At 40.4% G+C, this 21,069-nt stretch overlaps 1 protein-coding gene across 7 annotated transcripts in view; it reads right to left on the bottom strand.

Annotated features, from left to right (window-relative positions):
* The window catches only part of TBL1X (transducin beta like 1 X-linked), a 255,239-nt gene extending 238,669 nt beyond the window's left edge, over window positions 1–16,570 (bottom strand). For 6 of the 7 annotated variants that reach the window (XM_073354510.1, XM_073354483.1, XM_073354519.1 and 3 more), the window contains exon 1: window positions 14,990–15,398. The gene's annotated coding sequence lies outside the window, so the exon portion shown is untranslated. Of the gene's footprint in view, window positions 1–14,989; window positions 15,399–16,340 lie in introns of those variants that run through there. The other variant, XM_073354501.1, reaches the window with a different exon arrangement.
* Between the last annotated feature and the right edge of the window lie 4,499 nt (window positions 16,571–21,069).

The following is a 21,069-nucleotide window of genomic DNA, read 5'->3' as shown; positions in this document are numbered from 1 at the left end:
TTCAAGCTGATCCACTCGCGGTCCTCTTCACCTACACATAATTGGACGGTGTGCAGAGAGCAGCTTGCATGGTTAGGAGCAAATTTTGCATCCAATTTTAGAATTTTTTTAACCATACCTTTCAATGATTATCATGGGGGGTGGGGGTGGGAAGGCGAGTTTGCTTTTGTTTTCATTTTGTTGTTTTGCTTTTGTTTTCTGACTTTATTTAACTGGCCAAAGCAATATGGAACTGAAATTATCTGGCTAGTTTTCAAATGTATTTGCCTGATGTTGGGCTCCTAACAAAGAGTGATTTTGAGTGCCCAGCACCCATTCATTTCGATTGGCGTTGTGAGTGCTCAGTGCTTCTGAAAATAGCCAGGCTACTTAGACACCTACACTTGAAAATGTTGGCCTTTAGGTTTAAAGCTTTCATATCATAATAAATACATGAGCTAGGGACACAAATTATTAGCATCATATCCGGCCAATGCACAAATTGTCCTATTGTCATAAAAGAAGAGCAATAATGAGGCGCAAGTAACCTTACCCTTTAATTACGTTTACGCTAAGGGGAAAAACCTGATCCTGTCTGACAGCAGCACAAAATAACCTTTGACTCCAACCTCTGTCTTTAGATTCAGGTCACTACATGACAGGGTAATACTCCGTTCCTAGAGATGAAATGAAGACAAATACCACCATGTGTTTATCCAAGTTGCTGGTGGTCTGGCTGATACAGCCACATACTTTTGAGAACTTGGTCAAATGCCTCTAACTGCTGGTTAAATGGAAGTCATAACAACGGGGCAGGTTCCAAGTAATTAACTTCCTTTAGAGAAACTGTAAGGCCTGAATTATGTCTCACATCACACGTATTAGGAGAAGTCTTAAGGGAACAGCTGTGAACCCAATGGGATGGTCTAAATTCTTGTGCATAATTTTATGTTAATATTTCTGGAGGACAACAAATTCCTTCTAGAAAGCAGAAATACTAGCAAATTGAGATATGTCCTTTCAGGGGGACAGAACATGTTGCTGAAGCAACAAAGTAGCATTACTATTTCATTGAAAAAGTTTAACACCAATAATAGTATACATAGCCCATAGCTTTAAAAGATCTGAATAAGTGACATCAGACAAGAAAACAGGTATGTATAAAATGTTTATAATAAATAATATACAGAAGCTCCATTCAATACATTATACAGACCCTGAAAGCATTCACACTCTTAGTGCTGCATGCAGAAAATTCCTCCCAGGCTGCAGAATAAAATAAATAGGCCACTACGGCTTTATACATTTGATTCTACATAGGACATCAGAATTCTGAATACCAAGTGCTTGAAAATATATTAATCTGATGAAAAGACTGCATAATGGATTAAAAACACACCCCCAAAAAGTACACATGTACACATACATCAAGAACAATTTGGCATCAGCGATTTGAACTAAATGGTTATCATGCTGAAAAGAGAAAATCTAATTTGCAACAATATTTTGGCCACGTGGCTTTCTTTCAGGAATAATCTGGTATGAAGAAAAGACTCAAATGTGGCTATCTCCTTTTATAGGCAATTCCTGAAGAAGGTATCCTAGTTAGAGCATTGCTAATAACTCTATGCTAGTCTATTTTCCATGTGAATTTAACCTTTTTGTCATGTGTACACGCAGAAAAAGATATGGTTTATTACATTTCAGTCTAAGTGATTAACAGATTATTATTTATTTGTACTGGAGTGGTGCCCAAATGCCCCAAATCTACAAGATTGATAGTCAAAAGGAAAATATTTGGGGCCTCAAAGAGACCAGGACCATTGCTGATTGGAATGCGTAAACACCAGGGGCCTGTTTCTCACATACGTAGCACATACACTATTTAATGTTAATGGGAGTTACCCAGGGGATATGGGTAACACTTACCATGCAGGGGAAGAACAGGGACTTTAGAAACTAAAAATACCAACCCCTAAAAATTTCAAGATGCAGGCCCATGGGGTTATGGAAATGAGATGGCTACAGCACTGAATTATAGAAATGTAGGATTGGAAGGGACCTGGAGAGGTCATCTAGTCCATTCCTCCTCCTCCTCTCCCCGTCCCAACCCTCACTTCCACGGAATCCACCCTTGCAGAAGCAGATACCTAGACTATCCCTGAGAGGTGTTTTTCTAACCTGGTGCTAAAAACCTCCAATGACAGGGGTACCCCAAACTTCTCCTGGTAACATATTGCAATACACAGTTACCCTTATAATTAGAACATTTTTCGTAATATCCAACCTAAATCTCTCTTGCTGCAGATTAAGCCAACTATTTCTTATCCTGCCTTCAGTGGGCATGGGGAACAACTGATCACCATCCTTGATATAACAAGCACTTAACATACTTGAAGACTTATCAGGTCCCCCCTCAGTTTTCTTTTCTCAAGACTCAACATGTCCAGTTTTTTTAACCTTTCCTCATAGGTCAGATTTTCTAAACCTTTGATCATGTTTTTGCTGTCCTCTGGACTCCCTCCAATTTAGAAGGCTTGAGCCTAAACTGATATTAGAGCTGGTATAGAGGCAAAAGAGGACCACTTGAGTAGGTTGGTGAAGTGACTGTCCTCCTGACAGCACAGGATAAAGGATTCCAAATGATCATCTCTACATTATTTTCTAAAAAAAGAAAAAGGAGGACTTGTGGCACCTTAGAGACTAACCAATTTATTTGAGCATAAGCTTTCGTGAGCTACAGCTCACTTCATCGGATGCATTCAGCGGAAAATACAGTGGGGAGATTTATTTACATACAGAACACGAAACAATGGGTGTTACCATACACACTGTAACCAGGTTTCAGAGTAACCTGTAACCAGAGTAATCACATAAGGTGAGCTATTACCAGCAGGAGAGCGGGGAGGGGCGGGGGGGGGGAACTTTTGTAGTGATACATCAAGGTGGGCCATTTCCAGCAGTTTACAAGAAAGTCTGAGGAACAGTGGGGGGTGGGGGTGGGGAATAAACATGGGGAAATAGTTTTACTTTGTGTAATGACCCATCCACTACCAGTCTTTATTCAAGCCTAAGTTAATTGTATCCAGTTTGCAAATTAATTCCAGTTCAGCAGTCTCTCATTGGAGTCTGTTTTTGAAGCTTTTTTGTTGAAGAATTGCCACTTTTCGATCTGTAATCGAGTGACCAAAGAGATTGAAGTGTTCTCCGACTGGTATTTGAATGTTATAATTATCGACGTCTGATTTTGTGTCCATTTATTCTTTTACGTAGAGACTATCCAGTTTGACCAATGTACATGGCAGAGGGGCATTGCTGGCACATGATGGCATATATCACATTGGTAGATGTGCAGGTGAACGAGCCTCTGATAGCGTGGCTGATGTGATTACGCCCTATGATGGTGATGGCTAGTGGCGTTCTGTTATTTTCTTCGTTGGGCCTGTTCTGTAGTAGGTGATTTCTGGGTACTCTTCTGGTTCTGTCAATCTGTTACATTGCCATTGTTACAGCCAAGCTCTACAATACAACTGCATTTGCTCCAACCCCTCAGACAGAGACAAACACCTACAAGATCTCTATCAAGCATTTTTACAACTACAATACCCACCTGCTGAAGTGAAGAAACAGATTGACAGAGCCAGAAGAGTACCCAGAAGTCACCTACTACAGGACAGGCCCAACAAAGAAAATAACAGAACGCCACTAGCCATCACCTTCAGCCCCCAACTAAAACCTCTCCAACTCATCATCAAGGATCTACAACCTATCCAGAAGGACGACCCATCACTCTCACAGATCTTGGGAGACAGGCCAGTCCTTGCTTACAGACAGCCCCCCAACCTGAAGCAAATACTCACCAGCAACCACACAACAGAACCACTAACTCAGGAACCTATCCTTGCAACAAAGCCCGTTGCCAACTGTGTCCACATATCTATTCAGGGGACACCATCATAGGGCCTAATCACATCAGCCACACTATCAGAGGCTCGTTCACCTGCACATCTACCAAAGTGATATATGCCATCATGTGCCAGCAATGTCCTTCCTATAGAAGCAAGATGTGCAGGATTTATATATTACTGCATGCAAATGGGATGATTGATATGTGGCCTAGGTATAGTATATAATATTCATAACCCTAAACAATATGGCTGGCACCAGACGGTCCACTAGAAGAGTGCAGAAACTTCTATATTAGGTCATGGTTCGCAGAACAGTGTGTAGATCATACAGCATGTAAACTGCAGGAGGACAATGATGGTAGGATCTTGACAGTGACTGCAAGAGTAGTGATGTATTCTGAGTGGCTATTAGGGTTTCTTTCTCAGCCTATTGGTGTTGGTTGGACATGAGTTAGTGGCAGAAGAATTAAGGTGGATGGTCTGATCTTAGGAAAAATAGTTTTAGTAACTTTTGCATTCTAATTTGGTTTTTTTTTTTAAATAAACTTAAATTCTCTTAAGGAAGATTTTTATCCCTGAATGTTCTCAATGGACATTTACTGTGAAATATTAAGCCTGTACAAGGTCAGTCATGGCAAACTTGCTGTTTGTATAAACTTTAAATACGGGGGGCACAAATCTTGTGTTGTCTACTGTACAAATCTCAAAGTACATTGTTGGCACTCAAATAAATAAGAACAGCCTGCAAAACAGTGAATGGAGATTATATATGAACCTCCTGCTCCCTTCATGAAAGGGAGCTTATGCAAGGGGGAGCAAAAACACCTACTTTTCTATGTCCCATAACTCAGAAAACAGCTTGCCTGATTAACCGCTAACAGTCAAAATAAAAGTCTTCTCCAGCTCATGATAAAGGACATGAATTTTCAGGACAAAAGAAACTGTTTTTGTTAGATACAAGGGAAGAACAGACAGTAGGGTTGGCATAGACACTTCTACAGTCTTAATTGTTGTTTAGTTACTTAACCATGGCTCCATAATACACAGTATGTAAATACACCTGCAAGAACATCTATGTGGGAAAAGGACATATGTACAAAAAATGGAGACTTGGCTAAGATTTCTATTTTTAGTTTTTCTTTTCATTTACAAAGTAAGAAAGGAAAATCATTAAGATGTATATGTAATCACACATTTCCAGTGAAGCCTACCACCTGAGACCAGAAGAGGTTGTGATATATACATATCTAGAGGAGATGAGTTTTTCAAGCAATAGCTGAAAACTGAAATGAAACATTAAGAATAGAGGGTTTATAGAATTAAAGCAAGAAATCAGGAGTCTTTAGCTAGTTAATAAATAGAAAAAAGTGTTCACATAATCAACCGAGAATCTGTACCACAAACGCTTGGTCACATGGACCTTGAACCTGTAAAGATTTCTATGCATGAAACCAATAGAACCATTCACATCTACAGAATGAAAAATACCCACAAATTTTTGCAGGCCTGGGGCCATCGCTACAATGGGATCACTTGCATACGTCAGAACTACCTGGTTGATGAGGGTTTGCAGGATTGGAACACAAATTCACACTTTATGTATTGGGTTCTCTTTCATTTGGTATCAGTCACACCTTGGGGAAGTGGCAGGAAAAAAAAAAAAGACTGCGGAGCAGAGAAGAAGCCTGCTAAACTTCGACCTCCATTGGGTCATGATAGAGAGCCAGTAGCTGTTTCGCACCAGTGTCCTAGCAGAGGGAAGGAAGGCAGTCTCTTAGCCAAGGAAAGCATTAAGATGTCATCTTGATGGAGTTCAACAAAATAAAGCAACAGGAGCTATTAAAAACCCCATAAAGGAGATAGAAATGGTTTTATTTATTTTTGCCATCTTTCTAAAATAGTTTACAACTTGGCAGGGGAGGATGTAGAGTGTGTTTGCATATAAAATGTTACATTTTTAATAAACTGGCAGTAACAATTAACGTTTTTTGTTTCCAATCTTAAAAACCCTTTACAAACATTAACTAATCCTCCTTGCACTTCTGTGAGGCAGATTAAGTCATTTAAAGTCCACTATAAATTATCAAATTGTGAAAGTGAGTGCCCTAACTACTGTCTTGCAAAGATTATTTGGAACACTTTCTTTTTTTTTTTTAAATTATTATCTCATTAGAAATTCAACACACACAAAAATGCAGCTGTGTTGTGGTGCCTGGTAAAAACAAAAAGAGAAGTTTTAAAAAAACACCTTAATCTAAAAGAAAAAGAAAAAGTCAAAGACAAGCCACCAGCTTAAAAACTTGGAAGCATATAAAGTGAACAAGTTGTGAAAATCACAAAGAATTTGGTGTGATTGAATAGGCCCATGTTTCGAGCAGTTTAATCAACAAACGGCTTTCTTATTGGTCTATGGGCCAGGGATAGCTCAGTGGTTTGAGCATTGGCCTGCTAAACCCAGGGTTGTGAGTTCAATCCTTAAGGGGGCCATTTAGGGATATGGGGCAAAAATTGGGGATTGGTCCTGCTTTGAGCAGGGGATTGGACTAGATGACCTCCTGAGGTCCCTTCCAACCCTGATATTCTATGATCTATTTCATGTGTGCACATGGGCAGGGGCAGAAGGGGTTAAGAGATGTTTGTTATTGTCAAAGGTACCAGACAGATATCCTTGGAAAGTAATCTTTACAACGTGGGTACAGCATAGGCACCGTCTGAGCTAGGCTTCTCTACCCTACCCTTGGTCAGTGATTTTCATCCGTAGTTATGAAAGAGAACCAATCAGGTGAGAGGATAATTCAGCTTCTGTACCTATTCAGATCTTGGCCTCTACTGAGACTGCCAGCAAGAGTGTTAATCATGATGGGGGGCTCTGTCCACTAGAACTGGATTGAAACCAACTGTGTACATGCTCTGTCCACTAGCATTGGATTGAAACCAACTGGTGTATGCCTGTAAACCAACTTATAACTGCTGAAATTTGTTTTTAATCAAATCTTTAATTCATACTGGCTTCCACTGAGTCTATATTTTTACTTCATGTTACAAAAAGAAAGAAATAAACCTGTGTGTGTACATTTCACTGTACACTATAAAGGTTAGTACTTTTGGCAGGACTGTTTGAATCATTCTGCTGTAGGTGACTGGAATGTGTTGAAATCTGTATAAACTCAGTGCACTTTTTCAAGCATAAACCTTATGTAATAAAAATTGCACATGTGCTAATCATGATAATATGATAGTGTCCTTTCATCAGTGCTATCATACCTCATGATTATTCATTTTTGAAGTATTAAGTTGTAAATGGTTGGCTTTTACTATTAAACTACACAGACTACTCTCCAGAGTGCCTCTTCTCTGGTCTAGGATTAATGAATAGCTGATAATGCTGTGTTGCAAAATACAGCAGAAGCCAAAGTTAAGTGTCCAGTGTAGTATGCTGAGTTCCAAAAAGGAGCATAAGAAAATGTGTTATTCTGCAGTATGACAAAGAGAATCTCCCACTAAACGCAAACCCTCTTCCTGTTTGTTTTCTTAAAGAAAACTTTAAATGGTATTTTCTAAATGTCATTTAACTGCTTGAAATGACTTTGCAGCTTCATTGAATTAATGTATCTGCCAGTGCGGGAAGTTGTGCTTCACTAAAAAGACAGAACTCAAAGTTCAATGTTACCATATTTTCCAACAGAAGAAATTTCTGTGTGTAAAATCACATGTTACAAAACATATTTGAAGCCTTGTAGGATGTGAAGACAAAGTACATTACAACTAAAAGCAGGAGACGGAGAATGAAATGTAGGTCAGAAAATGAAATCTAATTTCGATTAATACTACTCTGGCTATTAGTAAAGAATGCTGCTTAAAAACAAACAAACAAGCAAACAAACAAACCACATCATTCTACCCTCCGATGGAAGATGAAAAAGATAACCACACATTAACATAGTAAAACTCATAACCTGATGAGACTTAATGATTTTGACAAGTACACATCTACTTACAGTACACTATTAGTACTACTAATCTATTCATAAGCAGGCCATTGGTCTTATCAATTAACAAATCTAGTGCACCTTGTACTTTTTGATAATAAATTACTGTAGTTAGCTTCAACACCCAAGTGAATATATATTTATGCAATGCACCTTCAAAAGGCATTCAGAATAACTATTCCTCTTCCATTATAGGATACTTTACTAGATAGACACACTTTAAATTATGTGAATGCCATACTTCTTTGAAATAAGATGGCGTTATATCCTAAAAACTGCACACTACTTAGCCATTATTAAGAAATTCTAAATACTTACATCCCAGTCTCAATTTAAATAGGACAAACCAGACATATTGATTGTTTAACCATATTACTTAACCTGCTCTACTTGCAATACTGACATTGTGATGCACCCTTCTATTGAGACCTGTGCGAAGTCAACAGAAAATAAAGATCATCTGAGTCTATCATGCTCCTAAAACCAAATCTCTTACCCAGCCTGTGTTATTTTGGCAACATAATTAATCTAAACAAGGGAACTGGGGGGGAGGGGGTGAAAGTAAGGTACCCACAGCCATATATTCCTCTATCTTCAGCAAATAGAGGCATCACCAAATACTAATGCAATGCAATATTTATTAAGGCCATGACATCGCTGAAACCAAGGTCAAAGCAGATACATGAGTGAAAAGTAATATGAAGGACAAAATGATCTCTGGGCTGTCTTACATATATGTAGGCATGGCATAATTAGATTTTATGTGTATAATTTTTAGGGCTGTCGATTAATCACAGTTAACTCACGCGATTAACTAAAATAAATTAACTGCGATTAAAAAAATTAATCGTGATTAATTGCACTGTTAAACAATAGAATACCAATTGAAATTGTTTTTTAATATTTTGGATTTTTTTCTACATTTTCAAATATATTGATTTCTATTACAACACAGAATACAAAGTGTACAGTGCTCACTTTCTATTATTATTTTTATTACAAATATTTGCACTGTAAAAATGATAAAAGAAATAGTATTTTTCAATTCACCTCATACAAGTACTGTAGTGCAATCTCTTTTCATGAAAGTGTAACTTACAAATGTAGATTTTTTTTTTTGTTACATAACTGCACTCAAGCAGTGGCCAGCACATCCTTCGGCCCACACTGCTTCCCGCAGCCCCCATTGTCCTGGAACGGCAAAACGCGGCCAGTGGGAGCTGCGATGGGCCAAACCTGCTGACGCTGCAAGTAAACAAACCATCATGGCCCACCAGCGGATTTCCCTGACGGGCTGCGTGCCAAAGGTTGCCAATCCCTGCTTTAAAGCCTACAAGTCCACTCAGTCCTACTTCTTGTTCAGCCAATTGCTAACACAAACAAGTTGTTTACATTTATGGGAGATATTGTAAATCAGAAGCAGTGAGCAGTGTCACCTGAAAGTGAGAACAGGCATTCACATGGCACTTTTGTAGCCGGCGTTGCAAGGTATTTATGTGCCAGGTATGCTAAATGTTCATATGCCCCTTCATGCTTTGGCCACCATTCCAGAGGACAGGCTTCCATGCCGATGATGCTCATTAAAAAAATAAATACATCAATTAAATTTGTGACTGAACTCCTTGGGGGAGAATTGTATGTTTTACTTGCATTCTGCCATATATTTCATGTTATAGCTGTCTCGGATGATGACCCAGCACATGTTCGTTTTAAGAACACTTTCACAGCAGATTTCACAAAACGCAAAGAAAGTACCAATGTAAGATTTCTAAAGATAGCTACAGCACTAGACCCACAGTTTAAGAATCTAAAGTGCCTTCCAAAATCTGAGCAGGATGAGGTGTGGAGAATGCTTTCAGAACTAGCACATAAATATCTTGCGATACCAGCTACAATAGTGTCATGCGAATGCATGTTCTCACTTTCAGGTGACACTGTAAACAAAACATGGGCAGCATTATCTCCTGCAAATTGTAACCAAACTTGTTTGTCTGAGCGACTGGCTGAAATAGGACTGAGTGGACTTGCAGGTTCTAAAGTTTTACATGGTTTTATTTTGAATGCAGTTATTTTTTGTACATAATTCTACATTTGTAAGTTCAACTTTCATTATAAGGAGATTGCACTACACCAGAGGTGGGCAAACTATGGCCTGCAGGACCGCCCTGCCCAGCCCCTGAGCTCCCGGCCTGGGAGGCTCCTCTCCGGCCCCTCCTCCACTGTCCCACTTCCCTCGCAGCCACGCCGCTGTACGGGCAGAGCAGCTTGTGCCCGCCCACCTCCCAGGCTTTCCAGTGAGCCTGTCCTGCCAATCTGAGTGGCATGGTAAGGGGGCGGGGGAAAGGGGGGTTGGATCAGCGGCAGGAGGTCCCAGGGGGCAGTCAGGGGACAGGGGGTGGTTGGATGGGATGGAGGTTCGGGAGGGGGGTGAGGGCGGTCAGGAGACAGGGATCAGTCGGGGTTGGATAGGGGGTGGGGACCCGGGGGGGTGGTTAGGGACTGGGGGGATCCAGGGAGGGGGCGGTCAGGGGACAAGGAGCAGGGGGCTTGGATGGTTCTGAGGGGGGCCATCAGGGAGCAGGGGCCAGGCTATTTGCGGAGGCAAAGCCTTCCCTACCCAGCCCTACATACCATTTCGCAGCCCCGATGTGGCCCTCTGGCCAAAAAGTTTGCCCACCCCTGCTCTACACTATGTGTATTAGGTACATTGGAATACTATTTCTATTGTTCCTTTTTTACAGTGCAAATATTTGTAATCAAAATAGCTACAAAGTGAGCACTGTACACTTTGTATTCTGTAAATTAATATATTTGAAAATGTAGAAAGCATCCAAAAATATTTCAATAAATGGTATTCTACTATTATTTAACAGTGCGAATAAAGGCGCGATTAATTTTTTTAATCACTTTATAGTCCTAATCATTTTGTATATGGATAGTATCAATGTTTATTTTAAATATTTTTAGATGTTTATCAATTTAAATTTTCACAGTTATCATAAATCACAGGGGAGTCAGACAATAATTATTTAATGACAGTAGTCATTGAGATTCAAAAAGATGAGGTTTCATAGCCATTAAACATGAATTGGCAACATTACGATGTCAAAATATACAAAGTTAAGTATAAACTGTAATAAGTTCTCAGGAAAAGTAAAAACAATTTATCTGTAAATTTCTACCATCATCTGTGGAAATATTTTTTCATCTCTGTGTGTGTACAGTGAAATCTATATTTACCAACAAAAATCTAATCCTTCCAAGCCAACATATAAGTTTAGACCTGAAACTATAAGAGCCAAGACAAACAGCTTGAAAAATCAGGTTTCACACAGCTGTGTAACTACCATGTTTTAATAGGTACAACTTTGAAATCTCTGTTAGGGTACGTTCTGTTTGATATGAGAGAAGGTGAAGGGAAATATTATCCTTTCCTATGAAAACAGATATCCTTCTTTACTTCCACATAGGTACAGTGCAAGTGGGACTCCTAGCATTCTTAACACTGAATATAAATTACATACATCAATTTTAAATGAAATCCCACAATATTAACTTTCAGATTGCCACAAATACCCTACAATGCTGACTCATCTACCAAAGGGGAGAAGAATGCCCCAAAGCCACATTTTCACCTTCAGATATTTCTCTCAGATTTACTCAAGTTAAAATTATGTATATTCAGAAGAGGCTGTTCTTCCTAGGCAGGGCTGTAGCTCCAGTGTTTTTGTTTAATTTCAACCAACTTGTCCAAGTAGGCCATGTGGTAAAAACCTATAAATGGTACCCAAGGGCTCTGTGTTCCTGCTGCAAAGAGGTCAGCTATTTCCTTCTAACTAAAAATAGTCAAGAGGTGGGGGGAAGGAGGGGAGCTTAATTTAGCACCTGAAAAGCAGTTTACAAAATAATTTTCATCATGAGGCAAGATGGAAGTAATGAAAAAAAAAAAAAAAAAAACTGAGCCTGCTCATGAGAGTTACAAATTCTTTGTGATTTTACAAGGTTGGCTGGAGTATAACCAGCCAGTATTAAAACAGTACTACAAATTAAAATAATAAAAAATAATGAAAACTCAAGGTAGGCAAAATGCACAGCAGAGATGCAGGGAAATCTACTCCTTCCCCAGACTGAATGGACTTACTTATCATAAAACCACCATAGAGTGCCACAGTTTAACATCACACCCACAAAGAGATGTAGAGATAATGGGTTACAACGGATAGAGCACTGCACAGAGAGTCAGGAGCTCCAGCTGGGTTCTCTTCCGACTCTGCCGCTGACCTCTATGACCTTGGGTAAGTGACTTCACCCCTCTCTGTTTTCCCCATCCACCCTTTATCTGTCTTGTCTATTTTGATTATAAACTCTTCAAGGTGGAAACTAACTCTTAGTATGTGTTCAGTTGGGGCCAAACAAACATACATGCAAAATCATCTAGAGTGTAAATTCTATCACCCGATTTAAAAACAGTAGGAAATAACAGAAAATGTTAAAAGTGCGCGGACCCAAGGACCAAGCAGTACCATACAGAATTGCTGGGTCAATTTTCCCCGTCTGGTGCCTCGCTCCCCAGATGGCCAGAGCTCAGAATACTGCTGAGTGTTCCTGCATACCTCAATACTGACCAAACTGGACCATTAAGAAACAATATTATTTAACTCCAAAGGATGTCTCATTCAGTCCTTTTCAACTTCAAGGATGTGGGCCTTTGAGAATTGCTGCAATCTAAGGAGCCACGGCTCTTCCAAAGAGGCAGGTCATATTATGACCCTTTGAAGGACTGGTCTGGTTCTGGCCCTGTAACTACAGAGATGGGGAAAAACTCCTTTATAAATAAGTGAGAGAATGGAAAACAGGAAAAACTGGCAGAGAGGACATCTCAGGGCTCTGAAAGAGAGAAAAGTTCTTCTCCGCCATCCTCAAAACTAAAAGTATAAAAAACCTAGCCTTATAAAAGGCTTCAGAGGGATTTATGATCCATGCAATGGAAGAGCAAGAAGATGAAGTCCCAATATCATTATGATAAATGTAGGATATATAAGTAACTTTCTTGGGGGAGGGGGAAATGGATACAGAAGACAACTTACTGTCAGAGATTTCTTCTCCTAAGGGCACTTGGACTATTGTTCAGCTGCCAATGTTTATATGCATGTATAATTATTATCCTCTTTAGTACTAAAAAAGACTTTTTAATCTTAAAAATGGCCCATTTGTTCTTTAGCCCTCTGAAACACTTACATTGAGATACAGTAGCTCTGCCAGTTTTACTATTACTGCATGTAGCCCAAGAAAGGTTTAATACATTTTTAATATGTGAGAGTCTATTTCTCAGTCCACCCCACCCCCACTGCCAGATCTACATGGGAAGGGTTCCCTATTTGAATATGACTGTATTTGTGATGTTGCAATTAACAACTGTCATTTACCAAAAAAAAAAAAAAAAAAAAAAATTAAGAAATCTGAAATGGTGCTCTTGCTCCAATCCTGTTTGATATCACAGAAAAAAGAATTATTTAATTTGAAAACTGAGAGATGTCTCGAGGTTTGGTAACACTTTGTCCATATAGTTCTAGGCCAACCAAGAGGCCTAAATCCACCATGTGCTATAATGTGGTAAGCAAGGTTTACTGCAGTTAATCTTGTATATGCTGTGTGAGCAGTCTCAGTTAAAGGTTCACTAATAAATGGGTCAAGGAAGAAAGATGTGACATTACAAGCCTTCTTGTGTAATATGCTAACTCATTTTCTTTTCATTTCATGTGGCCCTACAAAATAGATTGCTTCTCCCCCTGCCTCCTACTTTAAAGGTGAATTGTATGTAAGGGGGGGGGGAACATACCAATAATACAAAATCCTCAGGCAGGAAGGTGAAAGATCTTTTAAGACAACATGAAGAGGCCAGACTTTGCGAGAAAATTGTATCTACTATAAGTCCAACTTTTAGGGTGTGGTTGTGTGTGCAATATGCCTATTTGAGATTTGAAGAACATGTAATTAAATAGGCCAAGGGTCATTAGCATGACATACTGCAATGCTGCTTGACCTCACACCCGTTTAAAACAAAATAAACTGCTGAGATTAAAACAGCAACACAAAATAGGGAACAGAATCATAAAAGGATTATAGTTGGGAGGAACATGCCCACTATCCTGTGCTGCTAAGTATCTATGCTGGGCACACTAACTTAGTCGAACTGTCCTGTTGTCCTAATGTGTTAATGATAAATGATCAAGCACGTATTATTTTTGCCTCAATATATATGCAACAGGTCTGCAATTTTATTTTCTTGCAAACACTGCAGTAGTACTCTGCTTGTAAGACAAGTCACACTGAATATTTTTCCCATAATGCCAGCTCTTGTCCATCACTTTGTTAAAGGACTGCTTTTCAGTTAATAACAGTAGTACAAATCATAGACAAAAATTAATTTGTTTACCTACTTGGAGCTAAACTTCGATTTACCAGAGAGTGATCAACTCCTGTGCTTGCTGATTCAAACACTAGATGAATGGGATTCCCCTCCCCCACCCTGGGTTGTGCAAACTCCACAGTCCCTACAGTGTGAATATCTTTTATTTTGTTAGTGAAATACTAAGGGGAAATGTGAGTATCTTAAGGCTAAGTTATCATTTCAAAAACTCCCCTCCAAACTCACTAACCCTTCCCCTCACAAATCAAAAAACAAACCTCCAAACAAACAAGTCTCCTTTCCCTCATTCAGAGGAACACTTCTAAAGCCACCACATTGTGTTACCACCACTCTCTGCCTTAACCAGGGTTTAGAAACTCCAGCAGAATTAACATTCATAATAAACCTTCCAACGATGCAAGACTTTTTAGCCTTTTCCAGTGACTTTAGGGTAAAACACACACAATCGTGACACACTTGAGAGAAACACACACAGCAAAATGTGGGAAATCCTAAAAGAAACAGTCATAAATCCAGCAGAATCAGATACAAAAGAAACAAATAAGAAGAAGAGGGGAACACGAGGAAATTGATTCCATGCACTGAAAAATATGGCAAAGGCAAGCCGTTTTAATCACTAAACTGCATGTCACAGACGCACACAAAAAGGTCCAAATGATGAATAATCAGTCCTCCAAACTCACCTCACTCAACGTGTATTAAAGGCACAGCTTTCACTTCTGGAAGCAGCAGAGAAAAGCCTCAACTTCTGCAAGAAACACACACAGAGACTTTTTCACTTGCAGTACATGGTGTAACTCTTCTTTTCCTAGGTCCCAGCAAGCGTTAAAGGAGACTGTAAATCCCACCACCACACACACACACACTCCTCCTCCTCCTCCACACAGCAAAATCAAAAGGAAGTCCCAGAGAGTGGGAAGAGGAAAATGGAAAGTTTTTGGTGCGGAATGGCGGTCAGGAGGTGCTGCTGCTCACTACTTCATTAGCAGAGTTAATGTGTTTGGTGTGAGTGTGTGTCTAAGGCTTCCAGAGACAAGCAGCAGCAGCAGGAGGAGGACTGAGAGAAAGACACACAGAGATAGTCAGTGACCTGGAGGGGGGGGAAACCAACCAGCCACATTGACCTGAACTAGGGGAAGATAGACACACACACCCCCTCTCAATACTTCTCCCTTCCTCCAAAATCAGCCCACTCCCCACACTCCCCCAGAAAACTTCAAACAAAAGCACGCCTACCCAAAAAATGCTTTGTTTTTTCTTCCAAGTACCTAAGGTAACTTGTTTAATCACTTAAGGCTTATTTTTGTCATTATTTTGAATCCCAGGGATTTTTTTTATCAACCCTACCCCATCTACTAGAAAAACGAAATATTAACCCTGTGGACTCAGCAATAAAAAATGTCAAAGATGCACGAACACTCCTCTGGCGCCCCCTCCCCCCGCACACACACACAGTTGGTCTGTGATAGTGTGTACATAGATATGAGTATATACTATATTCCCATGAAGGTCTGGGGATACCTAGTTTACACTAATTGTATTAAATTCTGTATTAGTGTAACACTATTATTATTTTGCAAGTTTCAGACTGCTGGAAGTGTCTTCGGATTTCAAATCTGAAAATATTCACAAAAATCAGTTTTGAAAAAGTCAGTGTAAAATAAATCTAATTTACATTTCCACAATCCTCCCAGGAAGTAGATCGGGTAATAATGTATAGTTATTGAACACCAAACCATTAATGTGTTAACCCAATTGGAAAAATACTCCAGAACCATCTTCTATTTTTCTACCTATTCCTTTTTTTTTTAAGTGTTTTCCTCTATAATATGCCAGACAGCAAGAGCCTAATTCTCAGTAATTTGAAACATAACAATCTGATCAAAAGACAATGGATGTTTTTCAAATTTGAAAATAGCTGGGAGTTCCACAATCAAAAGAGTACATAAGCAAAAATAAATTCTTATATATCTTATGTTAAAACATGAGTAATGTAAAACTAATGTTTCTATAGCACATTAAATATGGACTTACACAGTCTCCATACTTGTGAATCAGCAGAATGGATTTTATTATATATCAGTTGAAATTCAACACCCCCAAAAATGTTGTTGTTCTTTTGCCTTGAACATGCCCTTCTTATTTTTCTCTGGATTTGTACAGCATGATACTGAGATATTACATTCAATCGAGAAAAGAAGGGAGCAATACAAAAACCAATGCAAGTAAATGATGCAACATTGCCCTGGTTACATGTGCTTCCCTTCCCCCAACCTCTTACTGGTGAGAGTGCTGTGTTTTTTCCGCCTGTAGAGTCACACCGTGGTTGATTGATTCTCCTTTCGCCTTGCTCAGTCATTCAGCTTTGGAAAGTAAATAACAAGTTGACATCATTACAGCTCTCTGCATTACTGTGACACATTCCTCTACTACCACACACTGTCTATTAGCTGCGCAGGAAAACCCACTCTTTTCAAGCTGGGATTCCAGTGTTGGGTTGCTTGCTCTGGCACAGCATAGAACTTTGTAAATAGTCTACTGCTATGTTTGAAACATAACATGCTTAACCAGTGTCAATATTTTAAATTATAAAACGGTTTATATAGATATACAGATATTCAAAACCAGTTTTCTGACTCCCTGTCAGTAATGCAAGGTCAGTGTCAATAATATCCAGTCAATGCCCTGGCCCTGGCCTATAGCCTTATTTTACTCTTATGAAACAAATTGTCCATAATCAGACTATAAGGCCTGCTGCAAGTATACATGATTTATTGCACTTTTCTGGTGGTTAAATTGTGTCAATGTTTTGATCTGGTACCTTATCCCACACAATGTGAAAATCACGCAAATGCATTGCCTCATGGAGTGTCTGTTTACATACACTAATCCCTTTGGTGGTGATGTTTATTTTACACTGTAATTCATATTTTTTCAAGTGGCCAGTCTTCTTGTTCTTTTGACTTATTTTTACATTACAGAGGTTGTTATGCTAGTTATATTTTCAGTTCCTGTTGCAGATTTAAATAAATCCTCTATGTGCTGTCATTGAGAATTCTCATGGTAAAGGATTATGATGTTGTGAACAGAAGCTGCATGGAGATCATCGCCATGCACATTAAAACATGATACTGAAATGGCAAAAAAAAACCAAAAGCACACACACCAACAAATTCTGAAACATTATAGCCTAAATTTAATGCAAGTCATATTCAGCATCTAGATATATGATGCAAAATGATTATTATTAACAGAGTCGGATTAGCAAAAGTCTTCCTATTTTAATGAGTCCCTGTTTGGGTTTTTTGTTGTTTGTTTTCTTAAGAAAAGTTACACCAGTGAAACTCTTGATACCAGTGTAGTTTTGGTCCTATGAAAGCTAATCTATTGAGACTAAATGTAAATCAACCATTCAAAACATAAACCCCAATGTATCAGATGTCGAGGCAACCTCCTGCATACATTCCAACAGTGGGAAATTTATGGCTGTAAAGAAGGTGAATAATGTCACGAGGGAATATTGCAGCACAAGAGGATTTCCTTGGTAGAACAGAGCCAGTTTAGTGTCTGTACTCAATTTTACCTCTAGCACATGGGTGTGGGGAATGGCCAGAAAGGAGAGAGCAAGGGTGAAGGCTGGAGTGTCCCAGCTAATCCTAGCTGCTAACATGGTTCATTTGGACCTTATCCTAAGTTATTGTTTCAGCAGTGGAGTCTATATAGAGCAGTTTCAGGGCCGCTCTAACTTACACTGGGGACCAGCAGGCCAGCAGTCAGCCCCTGAATACCTGGGGCTGGACACCTGGGAAGAGAAGACCCTGTCACGGGTACTAGCCTGATTCTATTGGCCGAGCATGTAGCCGGAAATGAGAGAATACTGTTCCTCCTGCCCACCAGGCCAGCTGTCTGGTGACAAAGGGACTCCCGAGGACCCGTCGAGCCCTCTGCCATGGATTGAGACACCCTTTGAAAGAATGGGGTTAGACATCATCGGGCCCCTGGAAAGGACCACTTAGGGATACCAGTATATATTAGTAATTGTCAACTATGCAACCATGTACCTGGAGACTTTTCCACGTCACTCAGCAAAAACCACAGCAGTAGCACCAGAGCTCCTGAAGCTCTTCTGATGTGTGAAATTTCCCAAAGAAATACTACTGGATCAAGAGACTTACTTCATCTCCAGGTGATGCACAAATTATGCACACTTCTGAAGGTCAACGTCCCTGAAAACCTTGGCATACGTCCCACAGCCAGCCAGCCTCGTGGAGCGATTTAATAAAACTGTGAAGGGAATTTTTTTTTTTTTAGTTACAACCATCAGCACTGGGATCAGCTACTCCTTCTGATCCTGTTTGCCATAGGGGATGTCCTTCAGGCCTCTATGGGGTTATCTCCTTTTGAGTTACTTTACGGCTGCCAAACATGGGGAATTTTAGACTTGCTGCAAAAAGCCTGGGAGGAACAAGATGTAGGTGTCTTAAGTGTGACCCAGCATATCTTTCAACTAAGGGAACAACTCAGGGACATAGGGGTGTTCACAAAAGAAAACTTAATAAAGGCCTAACTCGGGAGCAAAACTATAATCATGGGGCATGACTATGGACCTTTTACCTGGGTGAGAATTCCTTGGCTGAGTCAAGTTAATGGCTCGATGGCAGAGTCCATATGAAGTTGCTAGGAAAGTAGGGCTGGTAGACAATGACATAAGAGACTAGGCAGAAGGAAAGAAACCAAAATTTACCACTGAATCTTCTTAAACCTTGGCAGACATGAGATGCCCTGCTGAGCTCCCTTCCCTATGGTGCTTGAATTAGGACCCAAGTACCCACAGGGACTTACCCCTGTACAGAAGAAGCAACTCCTCCAATTGACTGAGGACTTTGCTACTGTATTTCCCCCCTGTCCACAAAGAACACAGTTAACCCAACACCACAAAGCAATCCCCTTGGCCAACAGGTAGGGAAAACCCTTCGCCCCTACCAGGGAGGATGTGGGACACAGTCCGAGAAGAAATCTGAGCAATGATGGAGATGGGAAGGGGGGTAAATAAGGATTCCAGAAGTAAATGGAGGTGCCCATAGTTATGCTTCCCAAACCAGACTGTTTGGTTTTGCATTGATTTCAGGAAAAATAATGCCATCTTGAAATTCAGTGCCTATTCAGTGCCAAGTGTAGATGAGTTACTAGAGCAGCTGGGACCGGCAAAGTACCTGATCCGACAAAGGGTTATTGATCTGACTGGGTTACTGGAAAATCCCTTTACTCCCATCCTTACAAGAGAACTGCTTTCTCAACCCCGCTCAGCATTTCCAATGTGAGACCATGCCATTTGGACTCCATGGAGCTGCAGCAACTCCCAGGCAGCTTATGAATAAGATCCTCAGTATGCTGCTGCATACATAGATAAAACTGTTTACAGCCCTACTTCAGGAGACCACCTGCAGCACTTAAGAGCACTTCAAGATGCAGGCCTCCCAGCCACAGCTTGTGAAATGTAGACTAGCCATGAAAGAGGCAGTCTGTTTAGGATATTGTGTGGGGGCAACCTACTGAAACCAGTAACTGATAGAGTACAAGCCCTAGCAGCATGCCTGATTCCCCAGAAGAAAAGGCAAGTGAGGCAGTTTCTAGGCCTGACAGGGTATTACTGGAAGTTTATCCCTGGTTTTCCCTCAGTCACGCCACCTCCAACCCCCACTCTCGACACACACACACACCTTTACAGACCTCATAAAAGGTATTAACTCAAAGAAGATCTGATGGGATGGGAACTGCAAAGAAGTTTTTAATGACCTGAAAGCAGGACAGCTGGGCACCTATGTTCTTCAGCCCCGACTTTTTCTGGGAATTCATACTACACAAAGACTCCTCAGACTTTGTTCTTGGCACCTGGCTCTCACAGGACTTTCAGGGGCAAGAACATCTGATTCTACACCTGAGCACGAAGCTATTCCTTACAGAGAAGGCCTACTTCATTATTGAAAAGGAGGTACTAGTGGTTAGGTAGGCTGTGGATTCTCTCTGGCATCACCTGCTGGAAAGCCCCTTCTCCCTGATCAAGGATCAGGCTCCTCTACTCTGGTTTCATACCATGAAAGACTCAAACCCATGTATTTTGCGGTGGTACCTCATGCTACAGCCCTATAGCTTCAGGGTGCACAACCAGGCAGGAAAGGACCAAGCTAACACGGTTTTTGCCCCTTCCCCAGGAAATCTGAGAGCCAGGTGATCCCACCCCATACCCTCATCCTATTAAAGAGGAAACTAATGAGCTCTCCTGGGCCTAGCCAGCACTAACCAGATACAACTGCAGGGCTTGCTCTGCCTATAGAGAGGAAGCTTTAAAAAAAAAAAAAAAAGGGAAAGCCTGGCCCAAGAAGGGATGGTAATAAGGGGAAGACTGCTGTGCTTCAAACAGCTGGTTACAAAAGTAGACCAGCAAAGAACAAGACTGCCTGGGCCAGGAACAGAACTGGTCTTACAAAAAGGGGAGGTATCTAAGGAGAGACTCTAACCCTGATCAGGACACTAAAAAGCCTACAGACAAGCTGGGTCCCAAATGGGTGACTGAAGTGGCTGCCCAAAAGACTGAGCACTTGTTTTCTCTTTCTTTACTTGATCCTCCCTGTCCGCAGGGAGGGAGAAAGTACCTGGTTTGCTTGAAGACACTCTGGTATACCCTGACCGGGGGACGGACTCCATGTGTGCCAGAGAAGGGAAGTTACCCAAACTGTGCTCTCGTTGAGACGTAGATCCTCCC

This window comes from Lepidochelys kempii, chromosome 1 (assembly GCF_965140265.1).
Source record: "Lepidochelys kempii isolate rLepKem1 chromosome 1, rLepKem1.hap2, whole genome shotgun sequence".
NCBI lineage: Eukaryota > Metazoa > Chordata > Testudines > Cheloniidae > Lepidochelys > Lepidochelys kempii.
The sequence above is the reverse complement of the archived record's forward strand: the minus strand, read 5'-3'. Positions and strand labels throughout refer to the sequence as shown.